Source organism: Podarcis pityusensis (genome assembly GCF_964106645.2).
Source record: "Podarcis pityusensis genome assembly, chromosome: 4".
In the NCBI taxonomy this organism is placed as follows: Eukaryota; Metazoa; Chordata; class Lepidosauria; order Squamata; family Lacertidae; genus Podarcis; species Podarcis pityusensis.
The window spans coordinates 102,854,088-102,861,205 of NC_138027.1; the positions used below are offsets into that span (position 1 = coordinate 102,854,088).

General features: G+C 43.0%; 1 long non-coding RNA gene across 1 annotated transcript; it reads left to right on the plus strand.

Moving 5' to 3' along the window:
• Positions 1 to 214: 214 nt before the first annotated feature.
• Positions 215 to 5,506, plus strand: LOC308475973. Its single transcript, XR_013985600.1, has 3 exons — positions 215 to 396; positions 4,045 to 4,193; positions 5,306 to 5,506. It is a non-coding gene; the product is annotated as an uncharacterized lncRNA (long non-coding RNA).
• Positions 5,507 to 7,118: the final 1,612 nt, after the last annotated feature.

The window sequence follows — 7,118 nt, forward strand, 5'->3', positions numbered from 1 at the left end:
ACCCACGGAGCCCTTGTACCCAGACACAGTATTTTATACAAATGTGCACATATTACATGCATATTACATATGAAAAGAAGAAAATAAAAAGGTGTATCATTAAATTATTAACTTTTCCAGGTTCTTTTTTTTATGCAGCTTGAAAATGTTCTTTCTTATAGGTGAAACTGGGCAACCATATTACCATAAACTGATTTACTATTTTGCAGGATCTAAATCCTTGAAAACAGGATTTGGCCCATGGGTCATGCCTAGTTTGCCATCTCCACCACAATACATGAAAAATACAGAAAAAATGATCAGCCAAAGAGAAAACAGCGATGGTCGGATCTTGTTAGTTCTGAACTATCACAGTGCCAATCAAGGAAGGTTGCATCAAATTAATGTCACCAAAGGGTGAGAATAAATTAATTACCTTACTCATAGCAGTTTGGTATTAATTCATAGAACTTTCTGTCTCCCTATCATCGTCTAATTGCCAAATGGCGGTAACCTTTCTAAAAATTAGGTTCCCATTAAATCCTTTTAAGTAAAGCTAATTTGGCGCTCTCTCCTAGGTTTGTGCTCTTAGCTTCTGAATGTTTGCAGAGCATATTTGGATACTCTTAACAGCTCCAGAGGTACATTGTACTCATTCTCAGTGAGGAAAATGTTATAATTTGAATGTGCCCCAAGCAACAATGGTTTGTTATGATGAGTTATTTGAAAAATGCAGTAAAGATAATACCAGTGCAATGTACATCTTAGCTCACTGGGGGTAGGTGTCCCCTCACATTTCTAAGAGTGAATTTTCCATCTTTACAAATAAATCTAAAATAGTGTTCTGAAGTAGAAATCCTGTAGGTAAATTTGAAACTATTTTAATTTCCTTGCTGTTTCCTAAATGCCCCTGTAAGCTGATCTACGTATTGTGTAGACTGAAGTGGCAACAGTCTGGACTGTATCACTTCAGGTGTGCAGGTGTAGCATTTTTTCATATGCTCAATATCCTCTTCTCCCACCACACTCTTCCTCCCCTCAGACCTTCTTGTCTCCCATTATAAAAAGCTTGGGACTTGATTGCATGCTTTTGGCAAGATAACCTCTAATTTGGCCCATACTGAGGGAGCCTTAGGCAAGTCACTATCTCTCAGCCTCAGCTTTCCACTTGTAATGTAGGATATGCTGGCCTACTGTATAAAGGTTGGGGCTAGCTTTTTTAATCATTACTGCAGTGATACTAGTGAGGAGCATTAAGTTAGGAACATCCGTAATAACAATTTATTGACATTGTGATAGGCTAGGTCCTTACCAAAGGTTGACCTCCCAGTTGTGTGCTTTCATCGAAGAGGAAGCAAAGAGGGTAAAATGGACAGATTAAGGTCACCAGCCTGTCACTTGTCAAAATTTCAGCTGAAGTAACCAAGATATGGAGACAATAAAATGGAGAAGCTGGTGACAAAGTATAATGCCAAGCAGCAGGGCTCTGTCTGTAGCTACTCACAAATGAATAGGTGTCCAGTTCACTAATACATGCCAGTGTACAATTAAATCTCAACAGGCATTCATCAGATAAAAACCGCCACCTTCTCTGCTTTGTGTTAGAGTTTCCCCCAACAGATTGCACATCTACATCAGAGCCCAAAGCCACCTTTAAATTAACCTAGTCCCATGTCACACAGACAAACCAAAATAAATCCTTCAAGCAGTGAAGAAAACTCAGTGTTGATGTAAAATATAGGCTCTCTCTCTTGGGAACTCATTATCTTTTAAGGGTGCTGCCTTGGAAATCAGAGTTTTGTAGGTGAGTAGCCTCACAAACCTAAAACACTTCTGCAGCATCAATAAAAAGGTTTCATGCAGGTCTGTCTTTCAAGGATATCATCAAAATTCCTCAGTATAAATAAATGTTTTGAAAAAGTATGAAGCAAAATCTGCATAGAAAAGAACCTAGGTCATTTGGGCACTGGAAAATCAAAACAGCAGGTATTCAAATGCCTCAGAAGCCCAACATTTAGGCCCTAATTTTAGTGGACAGCAACTCTCCCTAACTCCCTGGCTTTAAGATAATGTGATGATTCTTCAGGTTTGCAATCTATACAGTGGTATCTTGGGTTAAGAACTTAATTCATTCTGGTGCTCCATTCTTAACCTGAGGTACCACATTAGCTAATTGCCGCCACGCCGCAATTTCTGTTCTCATCCTGAAGCAAAGTTTTTAACCTGAGTTCTGGGTTAGCGAAGTCTGTAAGTTGAAGCATCTGTAACCCGAGGTACCACTGTAATTCTTACCAACTTTCTCATTTTCCACCAGCCCTATGAATGAACCTACAAAAGCTACCAACTTACAAAAACAAAATTAGCCTATTTATGGGCAGAACAAAACTGTTTATGCATAATTGTTTCATTCGATTCTTTGGGATTAAATCTTGCACAGCTGTGAGTAGGCACCACCAGCCTAATCACTGCCGTGCCAAGCACCAGAGGAGGCAGAGCAGGCAACCTGCCCTGATTGTGGCAGCCTGTGTAAAAAAAGTCTTCCTTGCTGGCATACAATTCCTCATCACCTGTGACTACCAGGCCCAGTGGAAGGCCATTCTAAACAATAAACAATTAAATGTGCCTAAGAACTACCTGTACATGCTGAATCTATGTCCAAAAAGCAATGCAGAGACAGAGGACAAAGAAATGTGATTCTGCTGCTTGTGCTGAAAACACTGTGCAGTTATTATGAAGCAATTCTAACAAATTTAAAATACACTTTGATATTTGAGTGTTAATTGTAATAGTCCTACAAACTTTGTGCCTCTGTTTTGCATTTTCCAAAGTAATGCCTAGAACCAACTTCCATGCTAGGCTGGAGTGGTGAGCATTTCTTTTAAATTGACCAGTAGAATTTTAACCTTTCTTTCATGACATAACTAGACATTAAACAGGAAAGCAGAAAAATGACATATTCTTAAGGATGGCCAGATCCATCTATTTCTGCTCCAGAATAGTTTTTCCTCCTTAAGTCTGTTCTGTTTCATTTCTCCATCAATCTGCAATTTTAAAAAGCATGAAAACTTGCATTTTATGTGCAGTTGACTAGGTTTTTAAATCAGAACCATACTGCAAAATTTGGAGAAGTGTGAAAACTGAAGGATAGCTGCATTCTAATCTGCTTATTTATGTGGATCAGGAATGAATCACTCACTTTTCTGCTGATATTTAGACATTGGTTCAGTTGGGATAAGTATTAAGGGGCATTAAGCCATGGGAAAAGGTATGCGGGTGGCGCTGTGGTCTAAACCACAGAACCTAGGGCTTGCTGATCAGAAGGTCGGCGGTTCGAATCCCCGTGATGGGGTGAGCTCCCATAGCTCGGTCCCAGCTCCTGCCAATCTAGCAGTTCGAAAGCACGTCAAAGTGCAAGTAGATAAATAGGTACCGCTCCAACGGGAAGGTAAACAGCATTTCCGTGCGCTGCTCTGGTTCGCCAGAAGCGGCTTAGTCGTGCTGGCCACATGACCCAGAAGCTGTCTGCAGACAAACGCCGGCTCCCTTGGCCAGTAAAGCGAGATGAGTGCCGCAACCCCAGAGTCGTCCACAACTGGACTTAACGGTCAGGGGTCCTTTACCTTTACCTTTAAGCCGTGGAAAAAATGGGTTTTGTGTTTAAGGGATGAGAGAGTTGGTTCACTGTAAGTGTTCAAGTAGAATGTTCCAGCACAAATAATTTCTAGAGGTGGGCACAAGAAACCCACGTGCACAAATGGAAACTCCAGAATGCAGGCCATGAAGGGGCACATAAGAGCCCATTGAATCCGGGTATGTAGCTCTACATCAGTGTTTAGAAGGTGGACCGTATGGTCCTTTCCTATCACTGTTCTCAACGAATGGCCATTGACTTCAGTTTTACTGATATCAAGCCTCACTTTCATTTTATATGGAGTTGCATGCCGGGTATTATCCATATGCCCTTCTGTTGCATAACTCCTTGTTTTTACTCTTAGCTGTAGGGGGATAGGTTCTTTGTTGTTTCCTCAGTTTTGCTCTTGAGTTACTCTCTGTTTTGCTCTGCAGGGCAGTCCTCCTGCCCTTCTGGGAATCTGATCCACAAAGCTCCAGCGTGGGACATTGGGCAAAGCTATTTAGCAGGAGCCTTTATGGACAGCTAAGGAAAAAAGGTCAAGCTGAAAGAGTGGGGGTCACAATCAGGGATATAAAGAGAGGTAAGGGTGGGAAGATAGCATGAGATGTCACAAGAAAAGTAATCATGTGAAAAAATATGGGCAAAATTCACATTTTGTCAGAAATGAATGTAAGAAACAGGGCTAAAATTACTATCAGATTGAAACCAGAGAATACTTGTGTCCGAGCTCACACACAAGGCTGACCCTGAGTCCCCACATGAAGCCTGCTGATATCAGGGCCCTTTTTGTAAACAGTCAGCACATTTACGGCTGTGAGCTGGTCAGCTCTTGCTGACTCAGAGTGCTGTCCCAAACACCCTCACTTTTATATTGCTCAAAATCTAATTCAATATTCAGAGGCTGCAGGATGCTGCTACTTCCAAAGTAATCTCCCTGCTGTAATAAATGGCTGAGCTTCAAGGGATTGAAATCCTGATCAGAATTCAGCAGCTCAAGCCCCATCTGTTGTTGCAAGTTGCATTAATAAATGGAGGAAAATATCAGGCAATTTTTGCAAGATGCCTGGAACAAAATAGATTAGTCCCACACTATAAACTGTATACATAAGAAACAGGTGGCGTCCTAATGGAACTGTCTATACACACTTCCTCCCCTACCTCTAACTTTTGTGAAAAGCACACTGACAGCTTGGCTGTGATTTCTTTGATATAGCTTTAAAGTGGCACGTTGTTTAAATGCACATTAGCATGGGAACACGCAATGGTAAAACTGATTTGGTTTGGAGGTGTGTTTTTTTCCTTGTCGCTGACGGTGCAGAACCTGCTCCTGCTCATCATTCTTATTTAATCTGGCCCAGTGATGAAACAGACTACTGGGGCAAGCTTGGCAGTTGAAGGATCCAGATGCTAAGCTCCAGGATTAATTTCTCTAGCAGGGGCATCTGGGAATCTGCTTCTCTCCCCTGGCTTGGATGGCAGACTGGATTAACCCCTAGCTATCCAAAAAGGCTCACTTCTCTGTCAAGTTAGGAGCTCCAGCTAAACGGTCAGGTAAAGGCTGCCAGACTGACATTTTCTAAATGGGAGAACTTATATTTAACTTGGATGGTTTTAATTTTCCCAGGCTTGGGAGGTCAGCTGCAGAAGAATCATCTGCTTCTGCATCAGGAAGCTTTTCTTTTTTGGCCCCAGTTGAATGGTGTGACACAAGAAGTCTGTTAACAGCAAAACAAGACCCATAATGTCTGAAGGAGGAAAAAATGCTGTGAGCTGTATCTGCCTATCTATCTATATATTCCTAGTGATATTTTGAATTATAAAAGCAGAGATGTGAGTATGTATAGCATTTTTATAAATGTGTGAGAGGAAGATCACAAAACTAAGAAACCACATCCATAGCAGTGGCATAGCGTGGGTTGTCAGCACCCGGGGCAAGGCAAGTAATTTGCGCCCCCTAACCCGTGGATTTTGCGCCCCCTAACCCGTGGAGCGCGGCCCCCCAGATGTTGCGCCCGGTGTGGCCGGCCCAGCCTGCACCCCCCACGCTACGCCACTGTAGCACAGAACACCATCCCTAATCCTGCAACTGCAAAAAGTTCTGCAACACAGCACAACAGACCGTGCAAAAGGATCGTTGTTGATGCTTTTATTAAAAAAATGTAAACAACAGCCATCTTTATTTACACTATGAGCTAACTGTCTGAGATGGGTAAAACCAATCCCAAAGGGCCCTTACAAACAGTAGATTATGCTACATTTTCCTTGTTTAAATCCACAATGTTTTGGTTTTTTTAAATGCACTCTACCTCCCCACCCTTATACCCTTTCCACCCAAGACGTACACCTGATGCCTTTGTCACACATTACATGCACCCAACCCCTTCCCTGCAGTCAGCTAGATTTCCCTCGCAATAAACGTGGGTGGGTAGGTACCGGAGAAGGGAAACCTGAAAAGAGGAAGTGGCTGCTTTCCTGCATTCTGCCTCAGGGTCTTACTGCCCACCCTGCTCTGTTTCGTTGCTGTGTTTGCTCAAACGGAACAAAGAGCAGGGAAAGCCCCTCCCCTCCAGGCAGAGAGAGAGAGAGAGAGAGAGAGAGAGAGGCGCCCTCCACGAGTTGTCGAGCTTGGGCAACGGCTGCGCCGCCGACGGCGAGGCGCTAAGGCGCCGGCTCCCCAGGCTGCAGCGCTTGGCCAGGCGCTGCGCTTGCATGCCTGGCCGCGCCCAGCTCGCCTCAGCGCAGCGGAAAACAGAAGCAGTGGCGGAGACGACGACCCCCCACCCCAACCAAGCCTCGATTGCTTGTCCCTTCCCTCTGGACTCGCGCCCCCCCAAGTGTTGCGCCCGGTGCGGCTGGCACCCCTGGCACCCCCCACGCTACGCCACTGATCCATAGTGCACACTTGTCTTTCTGAAAAGACTGTATAGGGTGACCATGTTATTTTAAAACATTTGTATATTTCTCTGCCCATTGTTTTCTGAATCTGTTTGGTAAGTTTCTTCAAATAAACAAACATTTATTTATATCCCTCCTTTCTCCCAGAATTTGGACTCAAGGCAGGCCACAAAAATTAAAACAGCTAGCTAAAACATATAAAATATAATAGTTAAAATAATTAAACTATAGGAAAATTAAAATGTTGTAAAAACATCTATTAAAATGCAGAGAGTAAAAACAGCACAGAGCTATTCAAAGCCCTTTCCTTAAAAGCAGTCGGTTCCTGAAAGTCTGCAGAAATGAAACAGTTTTGACCTGACCATGGAAGGACAACAACAAAAAAGGCACTTATGAGGTGTTCAGAAAGCTACTTCTTTCTTCCTCTAACCCTTTAGATGTCTGAAGTTGCTTGAAGCAGTTCTGTGGCTGCATGACAAAAAAAGAGAAATCCCTTTAAAAATGCTTCGAGGAAGTGACTGTACATCATAACATGCAGTCCCTTCCTGGGGAACTATACAGGGGAAAAATGGCTGCCCTGTAAGGTACAGTCACATCCTGGAAGCATTTT